We start from the raw sequence: 24,843 nt of genomic DNA on the forward strand, positions 1-24,843 counted from the left end.
TCTAAGATGCTTGGATTTTCAGTCAAGATAGAGAGAAGAGTGTCGTCGTCAAATGACAAACCCGTAAAGTCCGCCATCTCTCAAAATCATAACAATAAAATTACCAAGGTGAGCAAACACAGTTCTATCTTGGGACTGTGTGACTAGAAGCAATACCATACATAGCCTGATCTTGTGGCAGAATTCTATTGCCTCTGTTTTTAATTTGACAAAATCTGTATTTTTAGATGGTACAAATGAAAGGTCTTTTTGCAAGACGCTTTCCTCTTCTTTTGTTAAAATTTTTGTGGAAAGGTTGTATATTGGTGATACTGTCAATTTTTGTAATTGTGTCGACGAGTGGACATTTCCCATGGCTGAATCTTATCTTTCCTCCTGTTTTTGGTTGACCTCTTCCTAAAAAAAGACCCTGCTGTTGTTGGTAAGATCCTCTTCTATTGATATTTCTGCGAGGATCTGTATTCTCACCTTCACTCCCACTTGCTGAAGAGGAGGTGTCTGAAAAAGTTATATAATTGTTAGATGACCGTCCTTGATAGTCTTGAAGATGTTTGCGTGATTCGGGTCTAGAATAGAAATCAGACTGTAAGTAGGGATAACATTTCTCAAAATTGAAATTCCTTTCATTCTTTTCAAATTCATTTCCTTTTTGATTAATCGTGTAATCTTTAAATTCCACAATTTCTTTTTCAACTTTTTCAAGTAAAGCTTTCGCATCCGTTATCTGTTGGTTGGCTGAAATGGCACTTTCTAGACTTGCGATTTCTTCAAGTTGCTGTTGGACAGTCTTTGTGCAGCCTTTGCATAAATGTGAGGGAGACCTTAGGGCGTACCAGCAATCACCATGCACGCACTTTAGACACAGATGCGAGTGGCGGTCGGGTCCCCAGAATGTACAAGATTGGCCTCAGCAGTGGTCTCAATTTTATGAGACCAGCAGTTACATCCATTATGACTACACAAGTGGAGAGTGGTTGCCGTTCATGGCTGCTTTGCCCCTGTATGAAACATGCTGTCATCGACTAAGGCAGGCCATCACCGGACGCCTCTGAGGCATGCAGAATAGCCCGACATCATTAACTAAATGAAGCTAACACATGATATTCCCCAAGCCCCCATGCCTTGTTTAGACGTCTTCATCCTTTTCATGATTAAAATGCCGAAGTTTGATAAAAAACACAGGATTTTTCATGACAAAGACATACCTACTAAGGTGGCATCGAGCATTGTAGATAGATGCAAAAGCAAATGAGAAACTCTTGACCAATCAGGCTCAAGACTACATTTCCCATGCTCCTCCATACCAGGAAGGGAGTACGATAAACATCAGCAGCCCGCAGGCTTCCGTAGATTGCGATTGAAGGAGACACCGTTTAATTCGGTCCGCATTGAAAGTGGCGCGCAGAGGTAACCGAGTCCCGTTTTTGCTGTTTTCAAGTATTAAGGAATTCGTGACAATTAGAACATCACTTAAAAGCTTCCATTGTATTGCAGGTCTTCTCCGAGCGCCTGCATCTATTGATCATGTTAAAGGGAACATTAAAAATTAAACTAGTAAGTCCCATATTAGTGCACTGTGTAGCCTATCTTCGAGCGTGTTTGTAACAAGAATAGCTGTGCTAATGACCGCGCATTTATTCCTTAGGTACCCCGTATCACGTAGAGACACCGAAGCGTTTTGTATGGGTGTGTTTGATGTAAGTATATTACTTGACAAGTAATGACGGTTGAGGAGCCTTTGATTAGACTGTTCCAAGTGGTGATTATGTTTTTTACCAGTTTTTATTTCAGTGTTCAGCGTCGGGTAAATAAAGCCAGGCTTGTATTGTAAAAGGTAAGAGGCAGATATGAAGTTTAAAGTGGAGAGCAATTGCTTTTTGCCAAGGAGGTAGAGGTTTAAAGAAGGTTTCTGTTCTCTTTTTACAGCCTTTGGGTCCTGATGAGAACTCCACAGCAAGTAGGAGTTCGAAACACGTACACCAATTTTTTGTTGAGCCATAAGAACGTTAAATACATAAATAAAGCTCCAAATTGATGGAAAGTAGATAATACTATTGTTTAAATGGTTGCTATGGTTTTTGTAAAATTGTAAAAAGACAAACCAGAAATGAATTGTAAATAAATATTCGGTGCTTTGAATGTAAGAGTAATGTGTGTGAATGTTTGACAAGGGTGGTGATAGTTTGTATGGAATGATTTAGAATATGTGAGTTGATTCTTTTATCAAATGTAAGATTTTGTATTTGTGATCTAGATGCTAAAAATGAAAACTTGGTGAAATTAAATAAATCAATGTGTTGATAAATACAAATAAAACAAAAAGATTAATTCAGACTGAACTATGAGCCTTGGACACATGTTGTGTTGAATTCCAAGATGGTGGTTTGAATATAGATGAATCTGAGTTAACAGTATTGGCAGTTGTTCAGTTTAATAACAATCATATAGCTGGCACAGGCCTTACTAATAGGAGCACACTGTAAGCTGCAGTGCTAAGTCATACACCTCTGAAAACTGGTGATGAACAACCACGTCATGACCTATTAACCACTACAACGCACCTGCCCCTGTTCACAACCTGATCCTGACCCAACCGCCACTGCGTCCTAAAGACATTATGGATTACTCCCAATCCTCATCCTCAAGCATTACATCTCTTCAATGTTTACCCCCACCTAAATGTGCATTGCAACCTTAACAGCACTCCCTAACACAATAAATATTTTTTCACTTACTTTAATATTGTTCGTATCTTGATACCTGCCCTTCAAGTGTGCCTCCTTGCTTTACTTTTTTCCTTTATTCCTCCCGCTTTTAGGTCGATTTTCTCACACTCCCACATTTAAGCTTGAGTAACAGATTTATGTATACAGAGTTCTGCACACGTGTCAGAAAACTCTCACATTTGGGGTATAGAATTTGCTTAGGCAAACATTTCTAACTTTGTGAATGACTATTTAATGTCACACAAGGTAGGACAATTGGAGTAATTCTTCATCGTTGTAAGGGGCTTTCTGAAAGAAGCCCAAGTGCCACATACCACTAGGCTCGAAAGATTCTATTTTGAGGCTGGGAGTCCTTACCTCAGGTTGTAGAACTTGAAGATGGACAAGCCCTTTAACATTTGGGTGTAGTATCTGTAATAATACTAGTTGTGAAGCACTTGCACCGACTTTACTTGCTACAACCATTCAAATAACATAACATTGGTAATGCAAATAAGCATTATTTTGTGGGCAAATTAGTGGATGATCATCCTATTTTCATAATGCATACTCCTTACATTGAAGCTGCTCGGAGAAAGCAAACTTATTTTCAAAACATAGCAACATTGGTTAATGTTGAATTGTCTTAGAAAATTATCTGATGAATTTGAGACAAAGTTCCTGGTATCATTTTTTTGCCATTTGTAGTTTCCTTTGACATGTGTTTTTATTTTGGCTATAAGGTCTGTTTTTAACTTTATGAGATCTATAGTTGTAGAAAGTAAAATTAATCACCATGTTGAATTTAGTCATATACATTCATATACTAAAAAGGTTTGCCGCCATGTGTCAATTATGCTATATAAGCATTTACTTGTGCAGTGTATATGGGATGGTAAAACTGATTTTAATAATTATGATGGTTCTATTGCTCAAATAAACATTTCTATTATTAACGAAAAAGAAGATTTTTCTGTAAACAAACTTTTGAATAACATAGGGGCTTCCTAATCTCAAAATTGCAAGGGCAACATATTTTAAGTTCTTATCCAGTAGAGTGTCAGTTTATGCAGTTGCCACATTTTCCCACGTCACAGAGGTATACATTATATCATGCATCCGTCAGTGTGGAGGGATACTGTAAACTACGCACCAATAAGGGTACTGACACAAAATCAAAGGCTTACACCAAGATGCAGTTTTCACGCACGCATTCCGTGGTTCCTGCAGCAGTTGCAGAGTATCCATGTAGATCAATATCTCTTCTGACATACCACATCTTTTCTGTACCGCACCACTTCAATAGCATGCAGTTGTCACCATTCTTGTCACCAATAGAAGTAATAGTGCTGATTCAGTAAACGCTTTATGCAGCATGAATGCCTCATCATGGAAAAGTACCTCATAACATTATGAAGCACCTCATATATAAAAAATTACCAGTCTTCACATTCTCTTTTTTTTATTGAGCAGAATGAGAAGGAAAAAAGTGACAAACTACAATTTAATCACATAATAAATAACCAATATTACGAAGACTGCAATTGATTCCAGCAACAAATGTTAATATTAGCAGCAAATCACCCGTATCCCTCTCATCTTGAATAGAGTGGATAGGAATAATAAACTGCTATAATGGTACGTCTTTGAAGACATCATGAATATTCAGGAAATAACTCCATCACATTGTAAATAACTATCGATTCCAGCAACAAATATTAATATCAGCAGCAAATCATCCGAATCCCTCTCCTCTTGATTACAGTGCAACAAGAGTAATAAAGTACAATGATGATGCTGTCTGAAAAGATCATGAATATACAGGAAACGATTGTAATATGTAATAAATAGCAATTAGCAGCAAGAGAAATTGACATTGATATTGGTCCTTCCCATAACTGACATATTACAGGATAAGAAAGTGCTACAAGGATACTTCTTCAGAGACAGCTTGAACGGTGGCGGCTGTCACAGAGTAGTACGGGTGAGGTGGGGGCAGGTCCAAAAATATATAACGTTTCACTTACCTGGCTGCCTGCCGCCGCCTCGTCTCTATCCTTTTCTGTTCATCCTGCACTGGAAGGAGGAAGCACACAGGCTTCCCTAAGCAAATAACGACACTGTTGTCACCAACAAGACAGCAGCGTCAATCAGACAGGGAGTGGAAGCCTCTGCATGTTCTCCACCCAAGCTGTGCATTACAACCCGGTGGAGAACATGCTAAGTGCGCATGACTGTTTGGCCGGCCCAAGACCAATGGCCGAACCGTCATGCGCACTTAAGTGCTGTCCACTCCTCCCCCTGCTGTGACGACAGCCCTATCCCATAAAATTGCCTCAGAAAAATGGAATGATAATAACATTGTGTTATGGTCATTTTATTTTTCCTTTTTGCACTGCTCAAAGAGCAAAGGCCGGCTCTCGCGGAGGAGCCGCTGCTGATCTTGAATATTCAGAATTTGCAATAGAGTTAACCAGTGCATCCATGGCTCTTGTGGACTCTAATTAAAATCCAGTACTCCCTAATGAAGCTGCCTTTTCGCCATTTCCTATTAAATATTGAAAAATAAATGATAAAGTGCATTAATGTGCAAAACTACAATTAAATTGGATGTAAATACACACACTACCAACCTGTTATTAAAGTGCATTGAAGGCTAATTCGAGTTGATAAAAAAAGGCTAGCGCATGTATCTATATCCTATAACAGGAAAATAAAATCTAAATATTCATAGGAGAGCTGTAATACTATTTATTCAAACAGCTTATCCATGGAGATGATTTGTGCCCACAAAGGTCAAAGGATTTCTAAATTGCTAAGAACCTTAACAGACTCCCGACTCATCTGGCATATTCCGCTTCAAAGGCTTTAGTCCTTTCCATTTTGGCATACCAAAGTTCATAGGTTGGAATATGTTTTGTTCTCAAATTTTATAATATCAAGACGCATGCAACCGATATAGCTATAGAAATGAAGGGGCCTATTATGAGTTTGGCAGTCCGACCGCCCAACTGTCATGTCGGCATCCTCCAGATTTCGCAGTGTCAGCAGTATACTGCTGGCCCTATTAGAAATTGTGCTATCTGAAAAGCCAACCACAGCCACAGCGCTCTTCCCACCGAGACCGCAGCAGTCTGCAATGTTGGCAGAGCATCCTCAGATGCCATAATGGCTGCGGTGTACTCGCAGAGCCTATTGCGACTACATAATCATACTGGCAGTCTCCCAGCCGCCGTTACCCAACGGGCAGTGGACCACCACGGTATGGTCACACAAAGCACCATAATAGTGACCATTGGATGGATTAAAAAACTACACAGCTGTTGTGCTTTGGACAGGTGGACACACCTGCAAAGCACACTATAAACCACACTCCATCCTTGACCATCATCCTTTACTTCTCAACTGTAGCCCACAAGACAGGCACCACCAATTTGTCCATTTTGAGATAAGGCACCCATTTATTTATCTTCCCATTGAGCATTCTCCACCACCTGTAATTTTTTGTTTTGCACATTATTACGGGTATAACTTTTTTGTTTTATTTTTCATATAGTCACTCACATTGTTGTGTTTTTCCATCACAGCTCACCAACAAAACCCATGTTTCACTAGACTGAGTTGACAGTCATGGTGGAAGAAATCATAAGAGTAGAGCCCAAACTTTTTGGGTCCCAAGTCCAGCATATTCCTCTCAGTAGGAAAACTGGAATGTGGGACAGGAAAGTCAACAGAGTGAATGCTATTGGTAACACCTCATGTGCACACAGAACAACATTAGGAGGAGGTGGGCTCACCTCAGGTTGAAGGTGCATACCCGTTACAACCACCACCTGGAGGCTCAGAGGACTGGTGGTGGCCCTCCCAGTGCACCATTAATATTTTTTTCCTGGGAGGAGAAGGTCCTGGCCATCCTGCATTTTGAGGGCTTGACATAATTAGCTGATGTAGTTGACTCTGGTAAATTACTCTTCAATAACTAGCACAATATCCCAATATATTATTTGCTCTCAACTCTACTTTTGCCATTGAATTCTTCATCTACTTTTCTAACATGCAGTATTCAAAGTATCTGAGACGTTGGTTTGCCTCTGTCAATGTGTATTGTTGCATATAACAGCATATGTATCCAACTCCATGACATGCCATATGATGCAATGTTGTTTGTAGGTGGATAACTATAAAACTATCATTCCAGAACCCATGGTATGTGTTAAAGGACAAATGTGTGGTCCACCCCAAATGCATGTTGCCAAGATGTATGGTACTCTAACCGTTTGTAAAGTGTTGGTAAAGAGAGAGTGAAGTGACTACAACTACCATGAGGCCTTGTGACTGCAACTCTTACCAAATTGCTAGACTCCCTTTTCCCCTTCTCACTTGTCTGCCATGTTACAACTGATGTTCACTTATCATGCAGTTTACCATTTGCCAAGTCTTGCCAAAGTGAGTTTAAAGTGACTACAACAACCATGAGGCCCTGTGACTGCAGCTCTAACCAAGCTACTAGACTGACTAATTTTGCCCCTTCTCACTTGTCTGCCATGTTACAACTCATCTACACTCATCATGGAGTGTGCAATGAACAGACAATGCTATACTCAGATATATGTCCAAACACTTTGCTTCATGGTGTCCTGGTCTCATCAACTGAAACTATTGATTGCATGAGTGACACCCTAAACATGATGAACCCCAAATATATGTAAGCAATGAAGGAAAATCTGCTGATTAGCAGAGGCAGGTTACCCCTTCACTTTGCACTCCTCTCATGATTAAACAATGCTAAATATACAACCAAGCTGTGTGTTTTCCAGTATTATACACAACCAGGCATTGTAATGGACAAATACACATGTTACGACTACACTGTTAGTTGAATTGTTTTGGCGATGTCATGTCTATTTCTAAAGCCAAAATGCCACATATTTGCACAACTAATGAGCTGTTGAAATGTACTACATGTAATGAATGTCTTCAAATGCCTCGTAACTAACTTCATCTCTGCGCAAATAGATGACTATACTACTCTCTAACTATTTTGTTTCATCCTAAGTCCCTATTCACCTTGAAACAAAAAACTTGATACTTCCACCAATAACAATGCTCTCTATTCCGCAACAGGTTCATTGTCCACAATCCCTGCACAGAGGATGGAAATTAAGCAGAGTTTCTCTGCACCCCATGGTGAAGCCCCCAGTGATGACAATGCTCCTAGAAATGTGGACGTGGATGACAGTCCGGTCCCATCTGGTAGGTCTGGGCAGACAGCAACAGTGGGGCTCACAGTGCCCGCAACAATACCTCGCACCACAGTTGCAGCAACACAGCCAACCACTGCAAACAGAACATGTGTACCTAGCACAGTCAGTATCATATTGTGCCCCCCAGTTCTGGTTTCTGCGGCAACTATCGCCACCCCAGTCAAGGAGGAACCAGGATCCAGTGGGCAGTTGCAGTCTGTGCCAAGGGCACAGGTCCATGAAGGTAGGGGTCATGGGAGGGTAACTATGACCCACAGAGTGAGCACACCACCGAGTCTTGGGAGTCTACCATGAATGCCAAAGTGTGATGGGCCAGGTATTGACTGAAATCTGAGAAGTGAAGGAGCTGCAGAGGGACACATACCAGGAGGTTGCGAGCATACACACTGAGGTGGCCAGCATATATACCAACGTGGCCGGCATCAACAACAACATGGCTTACCTGGTTGGGGTGCTGCAGGACATCAACACTACCCTCTGAAGGACTTTTTCACCTGCATCTACTCCTTCTTGCGGTCACAGTACAGCCAGGCTATCAACATCTGCCTCAGACACAAGAAGGGATGCTCTGTCAGAGTAGGACATGCCTACACACACCCCTGACTCAGCAGGTACAGATCTCCCCTCTGTCAGAAAGATGGGATGTCCATGCAAGATAACAGGAGGTGGGGATGGCATGACACCCTCCACCACCAATAAGAAACCTTGCCTTCAATGTCCTCCTGTTTGTGCTACACATTTACTTTGTGGACTATTCCTGCCCACTTATCCATATGTGATGGGGGGAGTGTGTTGGTCTTTGGCCAATTTGGACTATACTACAATGTTTTCATTCTCGATGACTGAATACTTCATGATTTTTATGTGAATTAATTATTTTTAGTTTTTTAAAACATATGTATATATGTGTATATCTGTCTCTCTGTGTGTCAATCTATCCATATCTATATCTATATAGATCGATATAGCTACCTCTCTATATACATATTCACAGAAAAAAACAAAGTGACGTTATAGTGAGGCTCAGATTTCACTCGTAAAAAAATGGAGAAATTCGGCAGTTATAGTTAGCTAAGCTAACTATAGCTCACTCCTGCGCAATGTACTGCTTATGACCTCACTTATTACATCACTCATGACATGTCAGTAACATCTCTGCTGACATCATCCAGTGACAGTAATTGTTTTAAAAATGTTTATGAGTGTTAAATATATATGCCACGGTGTATTGGTAAATCAGTGGGTGTATGAGTTCATCTATGGATGATTCAGTGGGTGTTTGACTGACTGTATAGGAAAGTGATTAGGTATCTCAGTGAATGTACGGATGAGTGACTAGCTTGTGTGAATGTCTGTATCAGTCCGTCACTTTGTGTCTAAGTGGATGTATGTGTTGTGAGTAGATATGTGAGTAACTGTATAGGTGATTGATTGTTGTTTGAGTACCTTATGGGTGTATGAGTGTCTGTGTGGGTGGGTGTGTGTGACTGCCTGCATGGATGAGTGAGTGGATGAGTCAGTGGCTTTATGGGTTAGTGAATGCATCTGTGACGGGCTGTATGGGTGACTCAGTGCGTGTCTGGCTAAGCCAGTGAGTGAATGGATTTGGCAGTGGTATATGAGTGAGTAACTACATATATGAAAGGTAATATATGTGAGTGTTGGAGTATATGAGTGACTGTATATGTGATGGAGTGATTGTGAGAGTGTCTGTATATGTGACTGTGTGCCTGTGTCAGTAACTGTATAGGTGAGTGAGTATGGGTTTAGTGGGTTAAGTGAGGGTGTGTATGTATAACTGTGTAGGTGAGTAAGTGATTATGTGATTGATTCTATCGGTGAGTGAGTAGGTGTGTGAGTAGCTCTATGGGTGTCTGACAGTGTGTGAGTGGCTGTATGGGTGTATGAATGGATATATCAGTGGCTGTCTTAGTGAGTGAGTTGGTGAATAAGTGGCTGTATAAGTGACTGAGTGGATGTGTGTGTAGACAGTGAGTGGGTGTGTAATTACTAGTGTGGGTGTGTCAATGGTTTTGAGAATGGTAATCTGGAGGGTTGGAATGGGTGTTTGAAAGGGTAAATTGAGGTGTGAGTGGGTACCTCAGAGATTCTTTGGATGATATCATCAGTGATGTAATCAGTGATGTCATTTGAGATGTCATCAGTGATGTCATTAGTAATGTCACTGACTATGTCATGAGTGCTGTAATACGTGAAGTCATAACAAGTGCATTGAGGGGGCACACGTTATAGTTAGCTCAGCTAACTACAACTGCTGCATTTTTCTGGTTTTGGACGAGAAAAATCCAAGCCTAACTATAATGTCCCTGTAATCTTTGGGTTTTTCAGTGAATTTCTACGGGTTTTTAATGCTAATTCCTAACTATATTGTCCCTGTAACCTTTGGTTTTTTCAATGAATTTCTATGTTTTTTTAACTAGTAGTTGCATTTGCAGAGTGGCGGAGAAAGACAGCTAGGCCTTAGACCAGCTCTCAGGAATCCCGCTGCGTAGGACTTACTGGACGTATCAGGGGGGGGGTTCTTGGCCCCCAAGGTCCCTCAGGAGTGAAGTGGACTTCATCCCCCAACCAGTAGTGCACCACAATCCGCATTTGCAGAGTGGGGGGAAGGGGGAGTGGACTCCAAAAATCTCCTAGCAATCCCCTCCTTGGGTGCCAACTACCCCTCCTGTTACCTCCAGTAAGTCCCACACAGCAGGATTGCTGAGACCTAGTAGGAGGCCACTCCCCCTTTCTCCACCACTCTGCAAACGTGTCTCTTGGTGCACTACTGGTAGGGGGTTGAAGTCCCCTGCCCTATTGAGGGTCCTTGGGGGCCAATTACCCCTCTTGTTACCTTCAGCAAGTCCCACACAGTGGGTTTGCTGAGAGGTTTTTGGTGGCCATGCCCCTTTCTCTCCCACTCTGCAAATGCACATCTCAGAGCACTACTAGTTGGGGGATGAAGTCCCCTTGGCTCTTGAGGGTCCATACGGGCCAACTAGCCCTCCTGTTACATTATGTAAGACCCACACAGCTAGATTGCTGAGAGGTCATCAGAAACCACACCCCCTTTCTCCACCACTCTGTAAATGTGCCTCCTGCTGCACTGCTGCTTGGGGAAAGAAATTGACCTTCATTCCTGAGACCCTCAGGAGGCTAGGGGACCTCATACCCAAACCAGCAGTGTGCTGAGAGGTGTGTTTGCAGATTGGTGGAGGAAGGGGGTGTAGCCTCTGACCACCTCTCAGTAATCACACTGCGTGGGACTTACTGGAGGTAACAGGATGTCTTGTTGGCTCCCAAGGACCATCAGCAGCCAAGGTGGCTTCATCCCCCAACCAGCAGCAAAGTGGTGGAAAAAGAGGGTGGGGCCTCCGGCGAGTTGCCAGATTTGTTTTTCTTTTTAAAATTTTTAGTAAGAGGGCCACATGACACCCTTCCCTGGAACATTTTTGGCCCCGGGGCCCAATCCCTTAGGGCTTGACCCTTTTAAAAATAAAAACAATTAAAAAAGGAGGGGAATGCATTGTACCCAGCCTTTTATTTAAAAAAATGTATAAATCAAAGGATGGGGGGGCCAAGCGCCCCCCTCCCGGGCCATTTCTTCCCCGGGGTCTGACCCTTTTTTTAAATTATTTTTTTTTTAAGGGAGGGGGCCCGCATGGCTCTCCTCCCCTAGCCACTTAGTAGGGGACCATGGGCAAAACCTAAAGGCCCTTCCAGCTCCCCACCACCTGCAGGAGCTGCCATTGCTTTTACACACAGGGAGCTTCTGACATGCAGCTCCCTCTGTGTAAAAGTAAAGTGTGCTCCGGTTTGAGCAAGTGAGAGTAACATGTTCTCTCTTGCTTGAGTGAAGCACTGTTTGCTATGGCCGAAGAGGTGCTTCCACCATGACATAGCAAACTGCAGTGTCCTTGGGGTGGGTACCCCGGGACATTGCTAGAGGCAGCCCTGAGGGGTGGCAGTCTCCAGGGCCATGTAGGGCTCCAAGGGTGGGGCTGCGTGGCCCCACTCCTTTATTGAGTAAACTCCGGGGGGTTGTGGTCCCTCTTCTTAATTGTATTTTCTGCCTCAGGGAGGTGGTGGTCCCCAGGGTTGCATGGGTGCTGGGGCTCCCAAGCATTATTTATTTTAGCCCCAGGGAAGTAGTGGTCCCCAGGGCTGCAAGGAGGCCAAATGGCCCCCTTATTTGCATACAGCAGTGCCCCAGGGAGGTGGCGGTACCCGGGGCTTTGGGGGAAACCCTAGCAGCCTAGGGAAACTGAGCCTAACTGCGACATCCCTATTAACCTTTGTATTTTTCAGTGAATTTGTAAGGATTTTTAAATTCAATTTCCTAACTATAACGTCCCTGTAACCTTTTGTTCTTTCAGTGAATTTGTCTGTTTTTTCATTTCTATTTCCTAACTAAGTGGAATTCCACTGAGTTACCAAAAAACTCCCAAATTCTGTGGATTTTCCTGAGCAAGCTGAGTGTTGCTCAGCCACCCCTAATGAAGTCCCCTTGGCTGCTGAGGATCTTTGGGGAGCCAGAACCCCTATTATTGCCACCAGTTAGTCCCACACAGTGGGATCGCTCAGATCTCGTGAGAGGCCCTGCCCCCTTTCTCAACCACTCTGCAAATGCATCTCCTGACACACTAATGGTTGGGGATGAACTCACCTTGGGTGCTGAGGGTCATTAAGGGTTAAGAACCCCTTTTGTTGACACAAGTCCCATACAGTGAAATTGCTGAGACCTTGTCGGGCACCCATCCCCTTCCTCAACCACTCTGCAAACACCACCGCCTCACTCACTACTGGTTGGGGGATGAACTCCCCTTGGCTGCTGAGGACCTTTAGGGTCTAAGCACCCCTATTGTTGCCACAAGTAAGTCCCCCGCAGCAGAATTTATGAGACCTTGTAGGAGGCCCGCCCATTTTCTCAACCAGTCTGCAAACGGTTCTCCTGGAGTCCCCCAAATTATTGCTGCCACAAGCAAGTCCTCCACATTAGGATTGCTGGGACCTCGCGGGAGGCCGTGCCCCATTTAGTTTGCCTCATTCAGCTCACTGCTGACTTTATTTTGGCTCTTTCTGCTCATTTCTCACCTTAATTTTACCTCTTCCTGCTCGGTTCTGACCCTTATTTTGCCTCTTTCTGCTAATTTCTGACCTTTATTTTGCTTCTATTAACTTGTTTCTGACCTCTATTTTGCCTCTTCCTGCTCTCTTTGGTCAGTGTCACTGCTCTCCCCAGCGCAGCTCCACCGTTAAGGCTCTGACCTTGAGCCCCTTCCAGGTAGGTGTTCTAGGCCTTCTTTACCCACAGGGTCCTGCCTGCGTCTCATCCCTGGTGGTCTAGTGGAAGAGCAGCCTGCTCTTTTGCTATTCCGCTCTGTTCTGTGTCCTTGTGCCTTTTTCTCTTTTGCCTTTCTTTTCTTGACATCTTTTCTCTTTTTACCTCTCTTTTCACTTTTTCTTTTTTTGCATCTCTTTCACAGCCTTTTCTCTTTTTCCTCGCTTTTATTGTAGTTTTTCTCTTTTTGCCTCTCTTTTCATTGCCTTTTCTCTTTTGCCTCTCTTTTAGTTCTGTTTTTTCTCTTTTTGCCTCTCTTTCACTGCCTTTTCTCTTTTGCCTTGCTTTTACTGCCGTTTTTCTCTTTCTGTCTCTCCTTTTCTCTGTTTGCCTCTCTTTCACTGCTTTTTCTCTTTTGCCTATCTTTCACTGCCTTTTTCTCTTTTGCCTTACTTTTATTGTCATTTTTCTTTTTTTGCCTCTCTTTTCACTGCTTTTTTCTCTTTTTGCTTCTCTTTCACTGCCTTTTCTCTTTTACCTCTCTCTCCTATTGCCCTTTTTTCTCTTTTTACTTCTTCCTCTTTCCTGACCAAGCCCTCCTCGCTCCTTTTCCCGCACTCCCTGCTGCTGCTGCCCCGCAGCCCCTCCCCCCAGTGTGACGCTCCCGCCTCCCAGCTGATTGCCCTCCCCTGACCCCTACTTAATGGTTTCAGCTGCGCGGCCGAGCCCCAGGAGTGCCAAAGGCAAGCCCGTCAGTGCCCATCCTGACTGTGACCAGTGCCAGGGACCCTGATCTCCTAACTCCCCACCGCTATGACCTCAGCATTCTCCACTCACTCAAACCCAGATGCAGCAACAACAACTGCCAGCTCTTTATGCCGAACAACACCCAAAGCCCGATCCCCTGCCAACATTGCCGCTGCACCTTCCCTACCTCCAGACCCCGGCAGCAACCGCCAGCCCACTGGACACCACCGCACACAACCGGCTGAGCTGCATCGTCCTCAATGTATGCTCCCTGTACAGACACAGTGTTGAAATCTGGGACCTCCACAACACTAACATGCCTGACATCGCCTTCCTCACAGAGACCTGGAACAATATTAGCTTTGCTCCTGACATCGCAACCACCATCCCCGACGGATATAAGATCCTGAGAAAAGACTGCCTAACTGCCCAGTAGGAGGCCTCACCATCGTCCACAAAGGTTCCCTCCGATTGACAACCACCAACTCGGATGACGGCTCGCCCCCATGGAATGCATCCACTTCCAGTTCCAGCCCAACCCCAGTATGACACTCCTTGGAACACTCACCTACAGACCAGTTGTACCTCTCACCCCCTTCACCAACATCACTGCCAACCTGATCGCAACCCACTCCCTCATCTCCACAGACTACATACTACTTGGAGACCTGAACGTCCTCTGGACAACCAAAGTGATCCCAACACCACCGCCCTCCTAGAGAACCTCACCACCATAGGACTGAAGCAGATTGTCTCCACCTCCACTCACCCGCAGGACACAAACTCGACCCCATCTTCGCTAGATGAAGCAACATTCGCTTCAGCCACACCATGGAACTGCTCTAGACCGACCACCACCCCATCCACTCTCCTTTACGAAACCCATCGCACACAAGCACACACACTGCCTCGTATGCAGAATCTGGAACAAAGTCTGGCAGCTCCCACCAAGCTAAAGCAAACAGCTTCCTCCCAAGGGTGGGCACCTCAGGAGGTAGCAGGAGCTAGCCATGGAGGGTGATGGTCCCCCTGACCATCCATTGCTTCATGAGGGGGGCCACTTAGATGATGTCCATTGTAGCACTTAGCACCAGGGAGGTGGTGGTCCCTGGGGCTGTGGGGGAGGCCATATGGGCCTACCCGCATTAACAGGAAACATTTTGCCCATGGGAGGTGGCTTTGGGTCGACCATGAGGCCCTCCTTAATTAAAATGATTTGCCCTGGGAAGGTAGCGATCCACCTGGGCTGCGGCGTAGGCACTGGTATTTATTCAAAGTAAGGAGGCAGCAATCATCCCGTACACGTTTCGGCCATCCTAGTGTGGCCTTGATTACAGGTGAGTCAAATAAAACTGCGAGAGATATGGATATCACAGACGCATGATGGAACTTGCAGTGTTTTTTACTTGAGTCACGTTTTCAGTGTGTTTGACTTTGTGAACTACAGCAGTTTTATTTGACTCACCTGTGATCAAGACCACACTGGGATGGCCAAAACGTGTAAGGACTGATTGTTGCCTCCTTATTTTGAATAAATACCATAGCCTCATGAGTAGAGCTGCGCTCTCTTTTCTGGATGTTTATCACAGGAAGCTCCATGCCTGTTACTACGAAGCTGCCCTGCAAGGATAGAGGCTCCCTTTACTTGGAGGAACTTTGTGTGGATTTAACTTAGGAAGCATGTCCCGCGCACCCTCGTGCAGACATTAGGATTATCCTACAATTGCAGGACCACAGCAAGTTGCGTGATAGGGAGACAGGAGGGCAAAGAACGTCTTCTCCTATTAACTCAGTCCACTGGGTTTATGGCAAGTACAATCTTGGCAGCATGACTAAGAACAAAACTGCTAGGAGGATATGATTACTCAAAGCGTGACTTTTCACTTTTAAGTGTCCTGTGCGCCTCGACAATATTTGTATTTCGGGATTGTGGTGAAAAAAGCGATTTAAGCAAGATTTTTACTAATCACTTCAGTCCTGCAAGAGATATTGATTTCACAGATGCATGATGGAACTTGCAGTATTTTACTTAAGTCACGTGTTCAGTGTGTTGGAATTTGTATACTACGGCAGTTTATTTGACTCCTCTGTGATCAAGGCCACACTGGATGGCCGATACAGGTAAGGACTGATTGCTGCCTCCTTATTTTGAATAAATACCAGTGCCTCATGAGTGGTGTTTCGCTCTCTTTTCTGGATCACGGGAAGCTCCATGCCCGCTACTACGAAGCTGCCCTGCAGGGATGGGGGCTTCCTTTACTTGGAGGAACGTTTGTGGATATATATGTATATATACACATTCACTGAATGTGTATATATACACATTCACTGAAGAAACTAAAGAGTATAGTGATGTTATATTTAGGTGAAAATTTCCAATTCTAATTAACCCACATCTTACACCAAACATGACATCTTCTATGACATGATTGCTAATATCATTGCAAAATTTGCAATTAAATTATTGATGAGAAAACTGCACATGGCGGGGTTGCGGGGTATAAATATCTTAGGGCACCAGGTCCAACACCCTGCACTCAGACAGATTACTGACTTTGTCAAAAGCCACACCACCACACTATAAAAAGTGGGCCTATTGACTTTATCAAAGGAATAGCATAGCAATATATCTATCTCTCTCTCTCTCTCTCTAAATATATATATATATATATATATATATATATATATATATATATATATATATATATATATATATATATATATATATATATATATATATATATATATATATATATATATATATATATATATATATATATAATATATATATATATATATAGTAAAGAGTCCAGATATATTATCCTGCCAAACTCCAAGATCCCTTTTGGTCTGAATGCAGATGAAGCCTTAAATGTACATCTGTAATACAACCTGCCAATTCTGTAAACTGAGTACCATTCTTGAACATCTGCAGTTCACCTACTAATTACTTAAGGGAATCACTTGTACATAGGAGCACTTCACGGTTTACTATAATTTAAGATACCAATTCACCACCAATATAACCAATTTTTCATAACTTTTTTCATACCCTTTTAACACTTGAGACACACACAACCACACGCATGTACTCCACTTGGAGATGAGGTGAACCGCGCCACGAGCCATGTCCACAATTATACGTATGTGTAGCCAAGTGGTGGGAAGTAAAATCGCTCAGCAGATACCTAGATGTCGGGAGAGTACCTAGGGGGCTCAGAACCATGATAGCCCCCACATATGAAGACCCTGACCCAGAAATGCTTCAACAGTGGGCAGACAACAGTGCCCAATCATCGCAAAATATGCTAAGAATCTTAGTGCAATTTGCTGCAAGTGACAGGGCAAAATTGATAACAAGGATTGAAGAAATATTGAAACAACTGGACGAAAAAGAAAATAAAGAAGAGATCGCCAATGGGATGAAAGAAATAAAAACGAGACTAATGAAACACGGAGCCCAAGGCACTGTGACAGAGCAAAGTGAGAATGAAGTTAGCTCAGAGTATGACACAGACATTGAAAGCAACCACAGCGCAGGGGCAACAGGGCCTGCACCAACCCCCATATAAGAACTGGCTTTTTTACGATTACAACGCCTAAGAACACTGCGGCCACGAATACCCTCCAGACAGGAATGGGGCAAAGGCACACAAAACCAAAACGAAAAACAAAAAACAGGCGGAGAAAAGACAGACGGTGGGGACAAACAAGTTCAAAAACAGACAAAGGCCCAATACAGACGCAACAAACGCCGATGATGGAAAATGACAACACAGTAATTAATTTAACTAACATGAATCTTTTGCCATATGAACTTGAAATTTTATCTTTGGGACTAACGTACTGTAGCAATACGAACTTTGACTATGCACAGACCCGCATAGATCTATTTCAATACGTCCGTAAACTGAAACTCCAAAAATATTTTTTTAATTCAAGAACCCAAGCACTAGAAACTACAACGCAACAAAATCAGAACCAACTGCTACGCGTGGCCAATATGGAAGTACTACAAGATATGCTTGACTTAGAACAACAGAATACAGATAACTTGGTAACACCGAGTGGGGCGGCAGCGCAGTCGGACATAAACATTTATCAAACTGTAAAAACAGGATTCAGACCGAAATCGGTCTTTATGCCGATAATGCCAAAAGACAGCCTAGACCTCTATTCGGAGTGCGTAATCAAAGACCTCAAAGAACTGTCAATCAAAAGTATGAAATAATTCATGACACAAAACCGTGACCAAATGATGAAGTACAACAATCTAATGGAAAAAATTAAGGCAAGATCTGATATCGTGGTAAGATGGTTGGACAAGGGGGGCAATATTGTCCTATGGCCACTTGAAATGTACAATCAAGAAGCACTATCACAGCTCCAAGACCATGAATGCTACATTAGAACCAGCTCCACTCACATCATAGGAATACAAGAAAAATACCATAATGAACTGTACAAATGGAAAGGAATGGGTCTATTGAGTTAACAAGAATTCGAGTTCCTGAATAACGACTACCCTGTTACCCCGCAACTATACTTAATCCCCAAGATACACAAGAATGACAAAACACCTCCAGGGAGACCGATAATATCGGCTATAGGAAGCTTGTTTGAGAATACGAGTGTATTTGTAGACCATTTTCTACAACCCGAGGTAAAAGAACTACCAGCGTACATTAAAGATACGGTGGACTTTCTGCGGAAAATATATGATGTGGAATGGAAAGACAATTCTGTATTCATGACATTGGATGTGCAGTCATTGTATACGAGTATTCGACACAAATATGGCCTTAACGCACTGAAACACTACCTGGGAAAGACACAAATTAACTTGTATAAGCACACTTGCATGCTACTAGAAATGACAGAATGGTGTCTGACCAATAACATCTTCATCTTTGACAGGCTCCACTATAAACAAATGCAAGGATCAGCCATGGGAACTTGCTTCTCCCCCAGCTATGATAATCTGCATATGGGCTGGTGGGAGGAGCAAGTTTTGAGTGTATCACAATCAGAAAGCATGACCAACAATGTAATCTTATACAAACGCTTTATTGATGATATATTTATCCTGTGGCAAGGAAGTGTTGAAAATGCAGAACAATTTGCCTATGATTTAAATGAAAATGCATTGAATCTAAAGTTCACATGTAACACGAGCACAACCACCATACAGTTCCTTGATGTAGAGCTATTTGTCGAAAACATGAGAATACAAACACGCACTTATCGCAAACCAACGGCGGGCAATGCCTTTTTGCACGCAAATAGTTTTCACCCGACATTCCTCAAACAATCAATCCCCTATGCTGAATGTCTGCGCATGACCCGCAACTGCAGCACAGTCGAAGGGCTGGCAATGTCCAAAGAGAATCTATTCTCTAGACTGAAGCAAAGAGGGTATACCCAGAGAACGTGTATGAGTGCGAACATGAAATGTGGCACTAAGACTAGGAAGGAACTCCTCTTCCCTCCTGTGGTAGTGACCAATACTGAGGGTAATGAGCGCCAACCTCCTAGACTGATCACGGGGTTCAATAGGTATCACACTAACCTCAGAAAAATTCTCACGAGCCACTGGCCTTTGGTACGAAAGGATGCGACCATAGGCAAGGCTGTTGGAAAAACACCCCTGATAACCTTCAGGAAAGCAAAATCTATGCGCAGCCAATTGGTGTGCAATGCCCCGGTGATCAAGAAACCGAACAATTGGTTGGAAAGCCAGAAATGCAGTAAATGCAAGGAGTGCAACCATGGAATTAACACAACCAAAGTCGCTTTACCCTTTAGACTAAAACCGTACTACATCAGAGCACAATTCTCGTGTAAAACTGAATATGCGGTGTATGTACTTGTCTGCATGTGCGGTAAAAGATACGTAGGGAGCACCATACACCCAGCACATGTCAGGGTCCTCCAACACTTGCGGGCAATAGCCAATGACGACCAGGCATACCCGGTAGCGAGACACATTAATCAGCTACACGCAGGTAATGCCCAAAAACTATCCTACTTTGTCATCGACAGTGTACCGAAAAGTGCCAGGGGAGGGAACCGTAAAGGAGCATTACGAAGGCTAGAGTCTAGATATATTATCCTGCTGAACTCCAAGATCCCTTTTGGTTTGAATGCAGATGAAGCCTTAAATGTACATCTGTAATACAACCTGCCAATTCTGTAACCTGAGTACCATTCTTGAACATCTGCAGTTCATCTACTAATTACTTAAGGGAATCACTTGTACATAGGAGCACTTCACGGTTTACTATAATTTAAGATAGCAATTCACCACCAATTTAACCAATTTTTTCATAACTTTTTTCATATACTTTAAACACTTGAGACACACACAACCACACGCATGTACTCCACTTGGAGATGAGGTGAACCGCGCAACGAGGCATGTCCACAATTATACGTATGTGTGAGGACAAATAGATAACATGTCAGACTCTTATGCAGCAGTATGCCCTAAGCCACAATTTAGGACTGAGATGTGTGAAAACTATGACATAAGTAACTCTAGAACAGGTGAAAAATGTATACTTCAGCACATAATTGGGTACCTTTCATGATATAACTCCTTAGCAATTGACATGTACATGTTCACTGTAACGCAACCGGACAGTAACATACGAGTGAGCGGTTGAACAGGAGAATTATTTTCCGGTGATGGTTATGTGTAAATACTTTATTTTATTTTATTTTAGCTTTGTCATATTAATTAGTTGACATTATAATTCATTTAAACGCCTTTGTGACATAAACAAAGGCGCATGGTGGTTGAATATGTAAAGCACTATATTTAAATATTCACGTGTGAGTGGGGGAAAAAAGGAAAAAAGACTAAACAATGACTAATGAAAATTGTATATTCGGAACTCTTCTATGTTTGTTGGTATGTGTCACAATTAGGTAACCATAGTAACCAAAAAAAAATTCGAGTTGAAACCTGTCAGACCATTAACTACTAAGTGACCATGTATATATACCATGTCAGAATGTTTATGCAGATGTAGTGAACAAGGCGGGAGCAAGCCGCCGAAACGCGTCTAAGCCGCGAACAGAGCAAATACATTTTGTTTGGATTACAACTCACGGAGTCAGCGCCTCACTTGATCGAACGTGTGGATTGGTTTCAAATATATATATATATATATATATATATATATGCAAGTAACGCTTCCCAGAGCACCGAACAAACAGCACTGCCAGGCAGAGAAACGGACACCACTCCGGTAGTTTCTGCAGCAAAATTCTTTTTATTTTTTCATATTGAATGCAGTGTCAAGGGTGCCGCGATCCGACGCGTTTCGGCGATCCTGTCGCCTTGCTCACCAGATGAAAGCGTTTAATTAGTGCAAACAATTTAAATATCCCACCACCAATCACCATACTTTTCTGTTGGGTCACATGGTCATTGTACATAGTAATAGATATGGAGAACAGACTCATTGAAAGTTACTATGTATCCAGAGAGTCCGCATAATACATTTTCGGATAGTAACTGTTCAAATACACATGATATATATATATGTATCCTACATTTGATTTGTAACGGATATTAGGATTGCAACGTACTTTGAATTGATGTTTAAAAAATTCAAAAAGTAAATGTTAAAACCATAAATATTATGCTGTATAATAAAAACATAACATTCCCTTGCAATCATTGTGGGTAAGCTACCTGCATAAATGCAACACTATTTATATCATGACACAACTATCCCATATAAACATTTTAAAATTGCCAGCTATATGACCAAATTTACAGTTTTGTTTCTGACCTTTTTAGAAAAGTGCTTCCGTGCCAAAAGTGCAAAAGGTGAATAAAGTGCAATTACTGTTTTCAAATACAAAAATGTTCCCAGCCGGGAACACACAAATAAATGCTCGTCCAAGAGAGAATGAGCAATTCAGAATAATACATTTTTACAATCAAAAATCCGGTCAGTTTCATCATCAAGAAATGCTGATGGTAAACAATTAATATATAGTCCATAGCTCACAGATAGTGATACATATCCTCCCACATGTTCAGTCCATGTGGGTTCTTAGTGTCGAGTTCTAAAATGTAGCGAGTTTCCAACTGCCGCAACAATTTATCTCTGTTGCCGCCTCTTTTAATGACGGGGACACTGTCAATGACAAAATAAGAAAGTACATTCAAATTATTGCCATGCTCTGATTTGACGTGTCTAGCAACAGGATAAGTCTGGTCTGAATTGACAGTGGCTCGCAGATGCTGTAAAATGCGTGCTTGCACTGGAAGTTTTGTACTTCCAACATAACGAAGACCACATACACAATTTAAAACATATACTGCATACTCTGTCTTGCAGTTAAAATTGCCCTTAATCTCACACAACTCCTCAGAGAATGCAGTTTTATATGTTTTGGTGTTTGTTCCAAACTTGCAAGCCCTACAGCTGCTGCATTTATAGAAACCCTTTTTGGTAGAGTACCACTTATCTTTATTGAGCAATTCAGGACTATTTTTAACCAAATCTGAGCTCATGGAGTATGCCTTCCGATAGGTGATATTTGGCTTTACCGGTAAAACTCCCCTTAGCACACTGTCTGTCAAGACAATGGGCCATTGTGTGTTCATGATCTTCCTTATGACATGTGATTGCTTGCTATATGTGGTAATGAATCTGCACTCGGAATTTTGTTTTTCAATAACATCCGAGGTAGGTTCAATTTCGATGTCATTGGCAGACGGTTGTAATAAGAAACGTCTATCTAATTGATTGACTTTTCTTAAAGCTGCTTTGATTTTACCTATTCCATAACCATGTGATGTTAGTCTAGCTATAGCAATATCCTGAGAAGTTTTCCAAGCTTCCTCAGTGCTACATGCCCTTCTAATTCTGAGGAGTTCTCCATAGGGGAGACTTTCTATCGTATGTCGTGGATGAAAACTAGATGCATGCAATAAAGTATTGCCTGCAGTTGGTTTTTGATACAGGCTAGTTGTAATCTCATTAACCTGGATCATAACCTCTATATCCAAAAAGTGTGCAGTGGTATTATGGATGTGACTGGTAAAGACTAAGTTGAGATCATTGTTGTTAATACTGTTCACAAAATCTTTTGCCTGATCTTCATCGCCCTTCCACACAATAAATACATCATCGATGTACCTCCACATATGAGCAATATGAGTGTCAAATATCGCTCTGTGATGTGTCCTGAGGACATGCTCCTCCCACCAGCCTACATGTAAACATGCGTAGCTGGGGGAGAAGCATGCGCCCATAGCCACCCCTCTTTTCTGTCTATAGATTTTACCATCAAACAAAAACACAATATTTGTTAAGCATGTCTGGATCATTTCTACAATCATTTTGTTGTGCTGATACAATCCTACATCTCTCTGTTCAAGATAGTATCTGATTGCTCGCAACCCATCTTCATGCCTAATACATGTGTATAGTGCTGTTATGTCCAGTGTCATAAATAGCATGCCATTAGTCCATTTCACCGTATTTAACTTGTTTAGAAAGTCCCTGGAGTCTTTAGGGTATGTGGGTAAAGCTATAACAAAGTCTTGCAGATAGTAGTCCACATATTTTGAGGTATTTTCAAAGCAACTATTTATAGCCGAGATGATGGGTCTACCTTGTAATGGAGTAATTCCTTTATGCACTTTTGGGATCAGGTAAAACAAGGGTAACACCGGATATTCCTTATATAAAAATTTGTGTTCTTCCTTAGAAATCAAACCTTCCCGTTGCCATTTTGATAGATTATTATTGTAGTCAGTATTGATTTTACGAACTGAAATCCCATATATATATATTCGGTATGTTTCGTCCTTAATTCAGCATGCCCAGCCAAACATAGAGGAAGAGACGAGACCCGTTCTTGTGTGTATATATATATATATATATATATATGTAAACGAATGTATGTCTGTCTGTCTGTCTGTCTGTTTGTCATTTATGCATTACTACACCATTCATCCGATCACCATGAAACTTTAGGAAGCCGTTGAGTGCACTCTCGCGAAGGTTTCTGGCATAAATTTTATTTAAATATCGGCCCCCCCAGGGCCCTCATAATCTTTCGAATACTGATGTACGCACCAGACGGAAAAACAACAAATCGTGTATCCACAAGCACTCGAATAAATAAATAGAATTAAAACACCATTCATCCGATCGCCATGAAACTTTGGGAAGTTGTTGAGTACACTCCAGCGAAGGTTTCTGCCATAAATATTTTTAAATATCGGCCCCCCAGGGCCCTCATAATCTTTCTAATACTGATGTACGCAGCAGACGGAAAAACAACAAATCGTGTATCCACAAGCACTCCAATAAATAAATAGAATTAAAACACCATTCATCCGATCGCCTTGAAACTTTGGGAAGTTGTCGAGTACACTCACGCAAAGGTTTCTGCCATAAATGTTTCTTAAATATCGGCCCCCCAGGGCCCTCATAATCTTTTGAATACTGATGTACGCACCAGACGGAAAAACAAAAAATTGTGTATCCACAATCACTCGAATAAATAAATATAATTAAAACGACACTTTGAAACGTTTTCCATATTAAAATGAATAAGTTTCAATAAAAATGACACAATGTAAATTGAATGTTATCATGACGAGTTTCCTTGAATTTCCTTTTTTATATATGTATATCTTAAGGTTGATGGAAGAATAAATGGGTAAATAAGTGTCTAAATAGATGTTTTTTTTGTAAAATTGATTGTATAACTGACTTATTAAGTGTATCTTAGTGAATACATGTATAAGAGAGTAATTTTTAAATAGGTAAATATTTGTATCAGTGCCTCACTTTTTGTATAAGTGGCT

This window comes from Lissotriton helveticus, chromosome 6, assembly GCF_964261635.1.
Source record: "Lissotriton helveticus chromosome 6, aLisHel1.1, whole genome shotgun sequence".
Lineage (NCBI taxonomy): Eukaryota > Metazoa > Chordata > Amphibia > Caudata > Salamandridae > Lissotriton > Lissotriton helveticus.